This window comes from Ambystoma mexicanum, chromosome 2q (genome assembly GCF_040938575.1).
Source record: "Ambystoma mexicanum isolate Mex_15411 chromosome 2q, UKY_AmexF1_1, whole genome shotgun sequence".
Taxonomy (NCBI): domain Eukaryota; kingdom Metazoa; phylum Chordata; class Amphibia; order Caudata; family Ambystomatidae; genus Ambystoma; species Ambystoma mexicanum.
Genome location: NC_090924.1, coordinates 1,414,495,406 through 1,414,508,163, shown reverse-complemented (window position 1 = coordinate 1,414,508,163; position 12,758 = coordinate 1,414,495,406). Strand labels below are relative to the sequence as shown.

At 51.4% G+C, this 12,758-nt stretch overlaps 1 protein-coding gene across 3 annotated transcripts in view; it reads right to left on the bottom strand.

Annotated features, from left to right (window-relative positions):
- HACL1 (2-hydroxyacyl-CoA lyase 1) overlaps positions 1 to 12,758 on the bottom strand; it is a 370,092-nt gene that overhangs the window by 325,936 nt on the left and 31,398 nt on the right. The gene's annotated exons all lie outside the window — the stretch shown is intronic.

Below are 12,758 nucleotides of genomic sequence, written 5' to 3'. Positions count from 1 at the left end.
CACATTTGCTTCTCCGGCGATATGCCTCGCCTTTAAGACCACATTATTATTCAGACAACCCAATGTTCTTGCCCTCATTAATTCCAAGACCAGCGGGCATGATGCGCTTCAATTATTTATTACATGCACTACTGCCATGTTGTCTGACCAAACATTTAGCTCTTGGATATTTAGCTCTGCCTCCCATGCACACAGTGCTACCCAGATAGGAACCAGCTCCAGTAATGTAATATTACTCGTCCAAGCTGCATCCTGCCATGCCTTTGGCCACTTTTCTGCCCACCAATCTGTCCCCAATATTGCGCCAAAACCAAATCCCCCGGCTGCATCTGTAAATAGCACCCTCTTGCTCTCTTCGTTGATTGGTGAGTGCCAGATCACTGCTCCGTTAAATGATTTAAGGAATACACCCCATACCTACAAATCTTTCTTGATTCCCTCGCCAATTCTGACTCTGTGGTGCCCCTCTTTCGCCCCTCTTGTTCTCTGTTCAATCCTTCTTTGGAATATCCTGCCTTGTGGTATAACCCTACCAGCAAAGTTTAGTTTACCTGCCAGTGATTGCAATTCATTAACCGTGGCCTTATTTTTTCCTTTTAGGCTTTTGATTGTTCTCAATAGCTCTGCCACTTTTTCCTCCGGGATCCTGCACACTCCCCTTTGTGAGTCTATTTCTATCTCTAGAAATTGGATTCTTTGTGTTGGGCCCATTGTTTTTTCTTCCGCCAGCGGGAAGCCCCAATCTTCTGTTAATGCCATGAATTTATTCAAGATAGCCCTACATAGTTCGGAACCCTGTGGTCCCACAAATAAAAAATCGTCCAGGTAGTGAACTACTTGTGCCTCCTCCATCTCCTTTGTGAGTGCCCATTGTAAGAATGAACTCACTTTTTCAAAATATGCGCACGAGATGGCGCAAACCATTGGGAGGCATTTATCGACAAAATATTTGCCCGGCCAATGCATGCATAGCCACCTCTGTGATTCCCCATTGACTGGAAGCAGGCGAAAGGCTGACTTTAAATCGGCCTGCGTCATCCATGCCCCCTCCCCTGCTTTCCTGACCACCTGTACTGCTTCTTGAAAATCTGCATAAGACACTGACACTGCATCCTGTGGTATGCTATCGTTCACCGATGCCCCTGGAGAGTATGTTAAGTGGTGAATCAGCCTGAATTCGCCTGCCTCCTTCTTTGGGACCAGATCCAATGGTGAGCATATGTATTCGAAAAATGGGGGGGGTGGGGGGGAGGAGATCTGTATGGGCCCCCTATCCTCCCCAGTTCTACTTCTTTCTTGATTTTCTGGCCCACTAACAATCTGTTCTCTAAAGCAGATTTCAGGTTTTCTGGGGTATTCTGGGGCCCATGCCCTTCAAATGGGATATTGAAACCCTCCTGGAAGCATCTCCTGATCATCTCTGCGACTTCTTTGTCTGGAAAAACCTGTAGCCACTTCTCCATTCTTTCAACCCTAACTGGTGTGGCCCCTTTCTCACCGTTTTTCTTAACTCCGTTTTTCCAGTACCCTGTGAGCGCTGGATGCTGTTCTGGTACATTTTGTGGTACTATGTTCGCCCCTACAATTTTCGCATCTGTGGCTGAATTTGCATTTCTTGCCCCAGCTACATGGTACCCCATTCTCAAAGTTTCGACATTGCGCTGCCTCTGTCCTAGTTGGCCCATTGTTCCCCCTACAACCACTTGTGCTGTTGGCAATATGCCGTTCTGCCAACTTCTCTGTGAGCTGTATTGCCTGCTCCGAAAACTCTGATCACTTGCTCGGTCATAATTGCTCTCATATCTTCTGGTATTATATGTATAATCGTTTCTAAAATCGTTTTTGCCAATATTGCCTCCTTTGATATCCTCCCGCACTACTCTGTTCCCTGGCTTCCAATTTTTCTTTTAGCACATTGAATATGTACAGGTTGAAGTTCTCCTCATCCCAACCTATATCTGGGAAGCAATCCATTTCTTTTCTAAATTCGTGGTCATATTCTTTCCATGCATCTCCCCCAAATGCTTTGTAAACCTTCAACACCCTCTGCTGGTATGTTACCAGTGATAAACCGTCTTCTGGGTATTTTTGCAGTATGATAGTGGACATAATTTGGAAAGCCGCTGTCCAATTATCAAAACTCCTAGGTACTGGTGCCCTTTTTAGTAAACCCTTTTCATCCTCCTTTATATCCTCTAATGATACATTCTGACCTCTCTTTTGTACATCTAGTAATGAAAGGATATCTATAAATTCTTTCCTCCATATTTTTTCCTTCACTTTTTCATTAATGTACCATGCCTGGGCCTTCATAGAACGCCCCGGGGCATCTTTCCCGACCGTGAGCCTGCCATATTTTGTCATAACTGTGGCTGGTTCTTGTACTGCTATGTTTGTAAGCCCGGCCGGTGCCACCGGTATGCTGGTGTTCGCCCCCTGGGGAGTTGACCCTGGTGGATCCTCTTGTCCCCCCCCCCCTTGTGGGATGGGTACCCCGTTGTCTGCTGGGCTTGGCCCACCAGTCCCCTGACCGTCACCTGCCCCATCTGTCCTGGCCTTTTTCTGCTTATCTTTACGTATTACCCACTTCCATCTCACCCATGCCTTCAAGTGCTCCCTTTTCCTCGTCCTCACTACTATCCTCCTCCTCGGATGTCACTGCCACTTGTTCGGCCCTGTGCTTTTTGTGTCTCTTCTTTTTCTTCCTGGGTTCTGGGCGACTTACCCTGAACCGTGATGCATTCTTTCAACATTTTAACAATTTTGTCCCCAATGTTATTATCAATTTTTTCTTTACCTTTTTTGTTGGTTTTCTTTTGCCTCTTCTTGGGCTCCTCCGGCTGCTCCTGTGGCCCCCCTGCCACTTCTCTCGCCCTCTTCTGGCCTTATGGCATTGCTACCTCCTCTTCGCCGCTGCTGGACTCCTTTAGTAGCAAAGGCGACATTGCCCTTGCATTCTCCTCCTTCTGCATCAGCTCCAGAACCCACTGCGCTCCATATTCTTTTTCTGCTTTTTTAGCCCATGCGCTAAATTCTTGCGCTTTTCTTGCCCTTTCTTCAGCCATTGCTTCCAAAATTCGTTTTTGTTCAGCTCAGACGTGCAAAGATCTTCTTAACACTATAATTACTATTCAAGATGCTTACAGAATTTTGCAGTAGGAGGTTTGGCCCGAACCCCAACCTCTCAGACATAAGTCAGCACACCTACTGACCTTGCCCCAGAGCCTGTCTGTGTTTCCGGACTGCTGTTAAATATGTTACTTGTCCTGTAACTCAGGCTCCCAGCGTATCTAATCAGTTAGTTTCCAGTGTTTATGGGTTGCCGTTACTTTAGCAGCCCGGGCGCCTGTATCTTTAAAAGAAATTCCCAGCGTGTCCGCTTCGCACCGATTACGTGTGTCTGGGCCGGCCACGCCCCCTCGCGCCTGTACCTTTAAAGATCCTTGTTGTTGCAGGCCCCAGACAACGCCCGGGTAAACGTAATTGATTCGTTCGCTCGAGGCGGGTGGTCCCGCCTTCCTGCTGCTCCTGTGCTATACGTTTATTCTCCCAAGCGGGCTTCCTTGCAGCGGTTACCTCCTCGCTGCTCTCCGATGTGGATCCTCCTGCCCGCTGCGCCTCCGGCTGTTTTCCCGTGCTGCTTCTACGTTCCGGGGACTGCTGCTCTGTTGTCCTCTCCCCGATGCGACGGCGCGACTCCGGCTGACTTCCCACGCAGGTTTTTCACTTCTCCTGCACGCCGGCACTTGTCTCCCGCGCCGCCTGGATCTCTGCCGAAGGTTACTCCCAGTAAGATCAAGCAATTGCCATTACTAAGCCCGCAAGAGCAAACCTGGCCAAGTGACTCTGGAAGAGGAAAACCGACAGTAAGCCCGCAAGAGCAAACCAAAACGTTTCCTTCACCCCCTTTTCCAGGCCCTGGGAGCTTACCCAAAAGAGGTGAGCTCCTTACCTGGTTGTGCCCATCCTTCTTTTCGTTGGGGTACTTGTACAACCTTGGCCCATTGTTGTACTACTGGGGGGCTGGACTTCCTCCTGCCCCCCTGTTGCTTTTACCTCACACCTTTCCCCATGTGTGTTTGTGTTCCCTTGGCAACGCCGCGGGTGGGGGCGCCGCTTGGCTGCCCCTCCCCTTGCAGTTCACGCCGTTTGGTTCCCCCACCCCGCGCCTAGCCCCCCAGGCCCTCTATCGTGCCGCACTTTGTGCCGCACGGGGTCCTGTGCCGCACGGGGCCTGGGGCATAGAGGTCTCATGAAGGCAGTTGCTTTACTGCTTTGTGGGCGGGGAAGGCGCTTTCAGTCATTCGAAGTTAAGTGCTCTCCAAAGCGCAGAGTCTGTGAAATTGGGGCATGTGCAGCATGCAAGAGGCGGAGTGGGGCCATAATGCAAATTGTAACATCTAGGACCTCGCTGGGGAGAAGGGGTTGCAAGGCAAGGATTATTAAATGGTTGCATGTTTATAGGGATAGGGCGGTAAGGGCGTTCCTGCTGTGTCCCGGAAGGCGTTTAATTCATTCTTTACACCAGATGTTGGCAATGGAGTCAGAGTGCGGGTTGGTCTCCTTTCCAAGTTTGTAACACCACTGGTTTGGGGCTTTGGTCGGTGGGCCCACGCAGGGGCAAGGCGGTTGTAATTAATGAATGCTGCAGATCTAGTGGGCAGAATGAGTCAATTGCAAATGGCTTGGTGGGCTGGTGGCATCGCGTTTGGGGTAAAGTTATTGGTTTGTCGGGCATGGCATAACTTGTTCAAACACAAGTGGTGGTTGTGGGAGGGGTTATGGGTCGCCACATGTCGAAATTGTTTTAAGGGTGTTTTCTTTGTGGGTGGAAGGGTCGGAGTGAGGAATATTGCACCTGCCCGCATGTTTAACCGGGTGGTGGGCGGTGCAATAATAGTATTTAGCCACGCGGCAAGGCAGAGGTTTGGGGGTAGTGTGACTCAAGCTAATGCATGTTTAATGGGGTCATGCAGGGTTGCCACATCAGGTACTGCATTGCTGAGTTACGTTTGAAGGCAGGATTGGGATGGTGGGGGGCTCGGAAGGCAAGCTGGTAAACCCCAGCAGAGGGGCCAAATGAGGAAGGGTGATGGGTAGCAACCATATGGCATGCAGACGGTGTTTCAGGAGGGTAACGTGGCCATTCAGGTGGGGATGTACATTTGGCTCTGCCGGGGGGGGGAGGATTGGGGGGGGGGGGGGTGTTTGCAAGGTTATTATATATAATTTGGGCCAGGTTGGTGGTTACTAGGAGGCAGCCGCTTGACTGCCAGTTTGGCTCCGAGTAGGCGCTTGGGGTATGTCTTAACTACTGAATGTTGGGTTTACAGTAATAAAGGGAGGATCGTTTGCGTGCAACAAAGGGTGGGTGCATGGGTGGAGGTCTGACGGGGGTTAATTGCTTGCGTACAATGCAGGGCAGAGGGGGAATGGGGGAATGCAGCAGGCAGGGCAGGGAAAAGCAGGCAGTGCAGGACTTGGAAGGTACACGTACCACATCACCAAACGCAACGGTTATCAAACTTTATAGAAGGATGTAATGCTGAAGGGAAAGGAATATATCTCCAAGCTCACCATCGCCATAGGAGGCACATATGAAGCAGCACACCAAGCGAAGTGATTTAACGCATGTAATCTCGGCTTGTCTGCGCACAACATAGCAACGTATGATATATCAGATGATTTGTCATCGCTTGGGGATGCTCTTCGTTCAGAACGAATATTACAACGACGATGTAGGGATGCACGGTTGAAGGATTGATGTTGTGCTGGGGGCCCCGTTTATAAATCGTGGCTGCCTCGTGGGTAATGGCGGCTGCCTGCGAATAGGGGAGCACTCACGGGAACCAACAAACCCAGCTGAGGGGCCGATCAAGGAATGGGGAACGGAGTGCAGCTGCACAGCACAGGGTAGTGCTTTTCCAGGAAGTAAGGTAAGCAGGCAGGCTGGGGCGGGGGCTAGGGTACGATATGACATGCTACAGTATGACATGATAGTTTATTTATATAGCGCCGATACGCAAACTGTTGTAATTTGGTAGGCAATTGGATAAATAATTGTATTTCAAATGCCATTTGCTTGGCCTCTGGGAGTCGGGACCACATTGGAGGGAGGCTGTTGCAACCTCAGGATGGGGGCAGGGCTAGTGACTAGAGCGAGCTAGGTGCAAAATGCTTGTTGTGGTTATCATTTGGGGTGTGCTCTTGGTTTTAGGCAGGGCCCAATGTGGACACAGTTGGTTTCTGGGCAGCAGGGTTACAATGGCGACGCCGCATCCATTTTGGGTAATTGAGTGGAGGTTCACTTGCGGGGTCCATCAGTGGGCGAAGGTTTGGGTTGGTTGTAACCCGAGTTCGAATAGTGGCGTGGTGTTCTCTTGTGGGGGGAGGGGGTCGGAGTTAGGAATAGTGCGCCAGCATGTTTTGGTGAGGGTTATAAAATGAGTAACGTTCTGGCGAGGGGGGAGCCAGAGGCTGGGAGATAGGAAAGAGGAAAGGAAGGGAGGAAAAAAAAAAAAAAAAAAAAGGTTCAAGGATTAGGATTAACCAACAATAGATACAGAAAGAGAGCATTCGGTTAGAACAATTGGGAGCGCAGGGGACACCTACAAATACCCGTGAGAGTGTAGCAGCGTCAAACGACATCACCAAGGTTCTTGCATGATTAGCTGTGAGTAAACAGAGCGTTTCGGGCCGGGCGCAAGGGCAAACCCCCCCCCCCGCTCTGGAAGGGGATGTGATGGAGCGGCACGGGCGTAATCTCTGCCACAGGCTTTAGAAGTGGGATGGCCAATAGCGCGGGTTAAGCTATGGGGAAGGTAGGGTGCGCAAGCCTGATCCCCCCCCCTCTCTCTCTGGCAGGAGAGGGGTGCTCAGGCGGGCGTGTGAGGGGGGGGGCAGAGGGAGGGGGAGGGGGCGATAGGAGGGGCGGATTACATGCACAGTGACATGGGGGTTGAAAGGAAAGGGGAGTGGGTGATGGGAGAGTGTACACGGGGGGGTGGAAGAATTGGCAGGATCCCCTGCACACTGAAAGGACAATACATAGCCCTGGAGTATGGGGTTTTGGGAAGGGGGTCAACAACAGGTTTTCGACTCGCTCACCGTGTTTATTTCATCCTTCATGGTCCGCCACACAGCTCACGTACCATGCAGGGATAGGAGCCGGCGTATTTTGCGCACCGGATGGCAGCAGCGGCGAGCCCCCTAGTTGGGTTAGGAAGACAGGGTTGCCACGCTTCATCGTCAAAGGCCGGACCGGGAGAAGATGGGAGACGAGCAGTCAGCAGAAGAAGGGTCGAGATTGGTCGTTTGCTGCATCCGCTTGAGATAATTAACGCATAGGCCTGGGCAAGATTTGTAGTGCTGGCCAAGACCGAAGGATGCGAAACTGTGGTGGCCAGGATGGGGGGCCCACAGCTAGCCGGCGAAGCAACCAGCTCCCGGGTGGCAGCCTCCCCCTCCTCCTACTCCGGCTCGACATCTCCCACAGGAAACAGGGCTAGTCCTACGGCCGACAATCACAAGGAGCATGGACACGCAAGGTCGAGCGGACGGTCTGGGGCACCAACGCCAGGGGGGCGGCGGGTCACTGGATGACGGGTTTCGAGGGTATGACAACCTGCAGTCAAGTGGGGGCAGAGTGCAGGCCGGAAAGAGGGTGAGGCCTTAGGAAAACCTGCAGAACTGGTTGGCAGCATTCAGAATCATGGAGCAGATAATAATGGAGAAGGACCCCAACCAGGGGCCGGCCTTACACTACTACAGAGAATGCGTGGTGGGGGAACACAGAAAGTGGGGGGGCACGTTTTGGCTAGGGAATGACCTAAGGTTTAGGAGAAGCATGGAGAGCGACCCCAGCTTGAGATGGGAGCACAAGCAGGTGGGGGATTAGTGGCCAGGAGAAGGGGGGCAACCTTGGTTTACAATAGAAGGGGCTGCCGCAAGGGATGTCCAGGCACAAGCAATCGAAATCATGGGGCCAACAGGATCATTCTCTTTGAAAGGGGCACAAGGGTTCAGACGGAACTCATTTCTTCAGCAATCGCCACAATACAGGAATGTAGACAATACCAATGGTCATAAAATAAAAGTTTTACAAAGGTGCACTGCTTATTGTAGTTGGCGTGGTTTGTAGAGATAACAATCAAGGTGGCAGGTTTGTTTTACTCAACTCAATCTCGGGGACTTCCTATTCTGCAACTAATAGTTAGCACAGAGCCCTTTAAGCCGGCTGCGAAGGGGGGCCAAGGAAGCTAGGGAGCTGCGCAAGGCATGGGACAAGTCACCAAACAGCAACATTCATCTCACCACAGATCGCAAATCGGGATGGGTCATCGGCCACTCATTCGTGGCCCGGGCAGCAAAGGGCGGGGAGAATGAATACAATGATTCGCATAGGGGCTTTTACAGACCGGAATTTTCGGGGTAGCCAAAGAAGGCACGAGATGGGACGAGTGGTGGGGGGTGCAGGACGATTGCCGTTGGTGCCATGGCCGCCCGGACAGAATAGTGATCCACTTGGGTGGAAACGACCGGGGGTCAAGGGGGCGATTGGCGGCGGGGATGAGGGCCGCTCTTACCCAAATAGGGAACAGTTTCCGGGGCACAGCAGTGGCGGGGTCAGAGATCATACCAAAACTGGGGAAATTCCTGAATAACAGTGGCCTGGGATGGAGCAAGCATGCCTTGAATAGTCGAAATCCCTGGGTTGATTTTGGAAGGTTAAAGTGCATTATCGGAAGGGGGGGTGAGGGTGATAGCGGCTGTCCTGAAGGATGCGCTGGAAGGGTTGGGGCTGCAGATGAACCACAAGGAGAGGCCAAAGGGGGGTGAAGGGAGGGAAGGTGGCAAGAGAGGCACTACCCACTAAGAAAGGCCATTAGTTGGCCCGAAACGCTCCCTCCCCAACACTTGGGGGTGGGGGGAGGGGCCTCCGCTAAGGAAACGGAACGGTCAAAGGAAGACCTCATTTCGGAACACCGCTGCCAGGTCAGTTGGCCCTCCTGCAATGGAGCACGGAACAAGCGATCAAGCAATCGAGAAGAACGCCGGCAGGAAAGGCCGCGGCTCAATTCATCACGCCACCAGTTTGGTCCGGAGGGCCAGCTTGTCTGTTGTGATCGGAATGAATGGGGGTAAAGGAGCATTGTTGGAATTATAACTGGGCAGCTCAGGTGACCAGGTGCACGAGGGGGAACTCACTGCGGCCGGTGGCCCGCTGCGAGTCGTGGCTGAGACACCGGTCGCAGCGACAGGTCTCTTGCAGACAAGCCCAGCGGATGTTACCTGGTGTTCCCGTTAGAAAGTACTGGCGGATACCACAAGGGGAACTGCACAGCCATCAGTTTATTATGAATGGCGCCCAGGAGTATTAGACTCAAGGGAGGCCCATGTTAATGGGGAGGGTTAGGGGGCTTGGAAGACCTTCCAACTCCAAAAGTGGGTGGGGAAATGGGAAGTGAAGCGTTTGAAAAAAAAAATGGAGAGCAACAATGAAGTCAGCAAGGGGGGGGGGGTGAATTGAAACATTTCACAGTAAACGGGGCTCCGGCAAGTAGGTTGGAAACGGAGGGGAAAGGGGGCCCATGGGAGATAAGTGGTTGGTAAGGGGAAGGGGTATTCGAGATTGGTAGCTCAAGCAGATCTAAAAGAAACACAGGGGAAGGGGGGGCCTTGGAATGCAGGGGGGTAGGGGCCAGGAGGAGCTGGGGAGGACCCCTCTTTAGCAAAAGGCAGGGGAAGAGGATGGGAATAAGAAGGTTGATGGGCTCTGGGGGGTAGGTAGCGCTGGATGGATGGGGCTCTCGAGAACAGGAGGGTGCTATGGGGAAGAGGGGCCGGAGGGGATGGGACAACTAAGGCGGGGAGAGCTAGGCCAGCCCGGGGTCTTGGCGGAAGGGGGAGGGGGGTTCCCTGGCAGGACGGGCTAAGGGAGGAACTTTTTTGGGGGAGAGAAAAATTAACAAAGATTAATAAGCCAATCAGGGGAAAGGGGAAGATGTAATCCAAGGGAAAGGGAGCAAAAAGGGGGAAAAGGAGACCGGAACATATCCTTTTAGAAAGGAGCCTAAGCAGAAATGGAGAATGGAAAGAAAGTAATACATGGAATGAAAATTGCACTTAAATAGAGATGGGGAAAGAAAAATGAAAAGAAAATTTCAAAATAACGAAATGGCCAAAGGGTAGAGAGGGACTGCTGAGGAAGGGACTGGGCGCCTGCATCGGGTCCCCCAAGGACCCAAAGGGGTGGGGGGGAAAAGTTGCATTGCTCTCAGCGCAGAATCCTGAGTTTAAAACGGAACACCTGTAAGCTAACTCCTGACTTTATGTATGTAATATAATTTGCTGTGGCAATTTTTTCTCCTACTCATCCAACTGGTCATGCCTCTCCTTTGGAGTGTAAGGGGGTTGGGCTCCGTGGGAGGAGGGTAGTCGGGAAGGAGTGAGAATCTGAATGAGAGACTGTGGGGGATGGGCATTGGGTACAACGAGGGCTGTCGCCGTGCCACCCCACTGAGGGTGTCGGTGCTAAGAGGCCCTGGCTGTTAACCATTCCAGCGTAACTTCTGGGGCTAAGAGATTCAGTCCTGCAGCTGTGGGCCCACGTAGGAGTACCGCTGCATATCCCACTTGTGAAGCACCTTGCCATTCAGCACGTCGGTGCAAGCTACCTCTGCTACCTCCTTATCTCTGCATCAGCACCTCAGCGCCGTTCATACTACCGGTCCGACTTGTGTTCACTCCTGAGCGGTGTCCAGATCCCAGCCGCTAGTCCAGGGAAGTCGCTGGAAAGCCCGCTGGGATGCACTCCGTCGTCGCTGAGTATACAGACTCTTGACAAGGGGAGGTCCATGCTTCTGTGCGGCTCGCTGCCATCCACTACGTTACCGCTACGTTACCGTCTGTGCCCTTCGGTAGCTTGGTGCTGCTTATCACGGCTCACTGAGCAGCGTATGATAGCTGTCATTTTGCCTTCATCCGCCCTGCTTATCGGTCCGTACCTCCATCGATTTTTCACGCATTAGGGCTATAAATAGATGCAACACAGTCTGGTTCTTGGTAGCAGAGGTTACACCAGGCAGATACTTCCTGAAACGGGAGAAATGTGAAGCAGTTTAAAGGCTGTGTGAAGGATCTGTGCAGGATAGATGCCAGAAGCTCAGCACAAACGCAGCCTTGCAGGATGAGCTCCAGGCCACGCCCCCATCCCCCATCAGGGTGATAGTGGCTCACTCCCGGGTCCCCCTCAGGAGGAAGAGAGGCAGATGCAATACAGCCCATGAAAGCCGCGTCTCACCTGGAGTATTCCCTCCCCCCCCCCCCGATTATAAACCCAGGTTTCCCTATCCAGTGATATTTCCCCACTGGTCCACTCACGATAACTGGATCCAACAGCGATGGCAGTGACCTGGCCACCTGAATAAAGGATTCTCGAGCTCATACTGCGAGAATACCCTCAGGTTACTCACAGGGGTAAACAGTTGTATTGGGATGGGTGCCAGGAATTAAGGACAAGATTTTGCATGCACCAGGGGAGTTTCCATTTAGACCTGCGGTTCAGAAGGACTGGACGCCAGGCACCATTGTCAAAATATATTTGGAGGCAGTGATCAACAAGAAAGACATGGTAATCCTGTCTGGTTTAGACGAGGGGGATCGCGAATGGCGCTCGTTTTATGCATTGATCCAACACATAGATTGAGGAATGTGTCCGACGAAGAGCTGTTCGAGGACACAGAAGAAGCGGGGTAAATATTTGAAATGTCCATAGCCTGCCAGGTTGTAGTAAAACACAGAAGTACAGCACACTCTCCTCCTCATCAACAGAATGCTGCCACACATACAGGAGGATTTAGACAGGTTGCCCAGTAAATTGTGGACCAATTGTCCACATTATGTAGGCTTGCTAAAAAGCATAGGGGTGATTCGAATCACACTGAAACAAGGAGCATTTTTACCCCGAGCAAAACAATACACCAGGTAAAAAGAAACCGAGCAAGGCATTTTTTTGACCTTATAGACTTTATGGCAGCAGGGCATAAGTCAACCATCAGAGACCCCATATAACACGGCTATTTAACTTGTGAAAAAAGTGAAAGGGTCCTCTTGGCGGATGGCGCAGGACTTGCACCCTGTGAACAACAACGTAGAGGCAGAATTCCCAGTGGTCCCCAACCCCGCCACCATTTTGCCTAACATCCTCAAAGCAGCAACATGGTTTACTGTAATCAACCTCAAGAGTGATTTTTTTTTCTCACACCCATTACATCCATAAAGTCAGTACGTCACAGCACTCACCTATAGAGGACAAGGATTCCAACATACTCATTTGCCTCAAGGGACTCCGAGTCCCCAGCATTTTTAACAGGACATTACAAATGGACCTCTGTAACTTGCAAACACAAAGCACAGTGATTCAGTATGTAGACAACCTTTTGGTCTGCAGTACGACAGAAGAGCAATGTAGAAATGACTTGGTAACATGCCTAGCCCTAATGGCTGACAAGGGGTACAGAGTAGATAAGGGTAAAGTGCAGTATTGCCAGCAAGGGATTGTCTACCTGGGACAGAGAATATCAGCAGGCAGGAAAAGAACACCAGAAAAGGTCCAAAGCAGTACACAACATACCACAGCCAACCACAGGCAACCATTTTTAGTTCTATATAACAAGTGTCGAGCATGGATATTTGACTATTCATCATACACTAAAGCCCTACTGCAAGGGCGAAAAGAAGCAGAGAAAGCAAAAGAA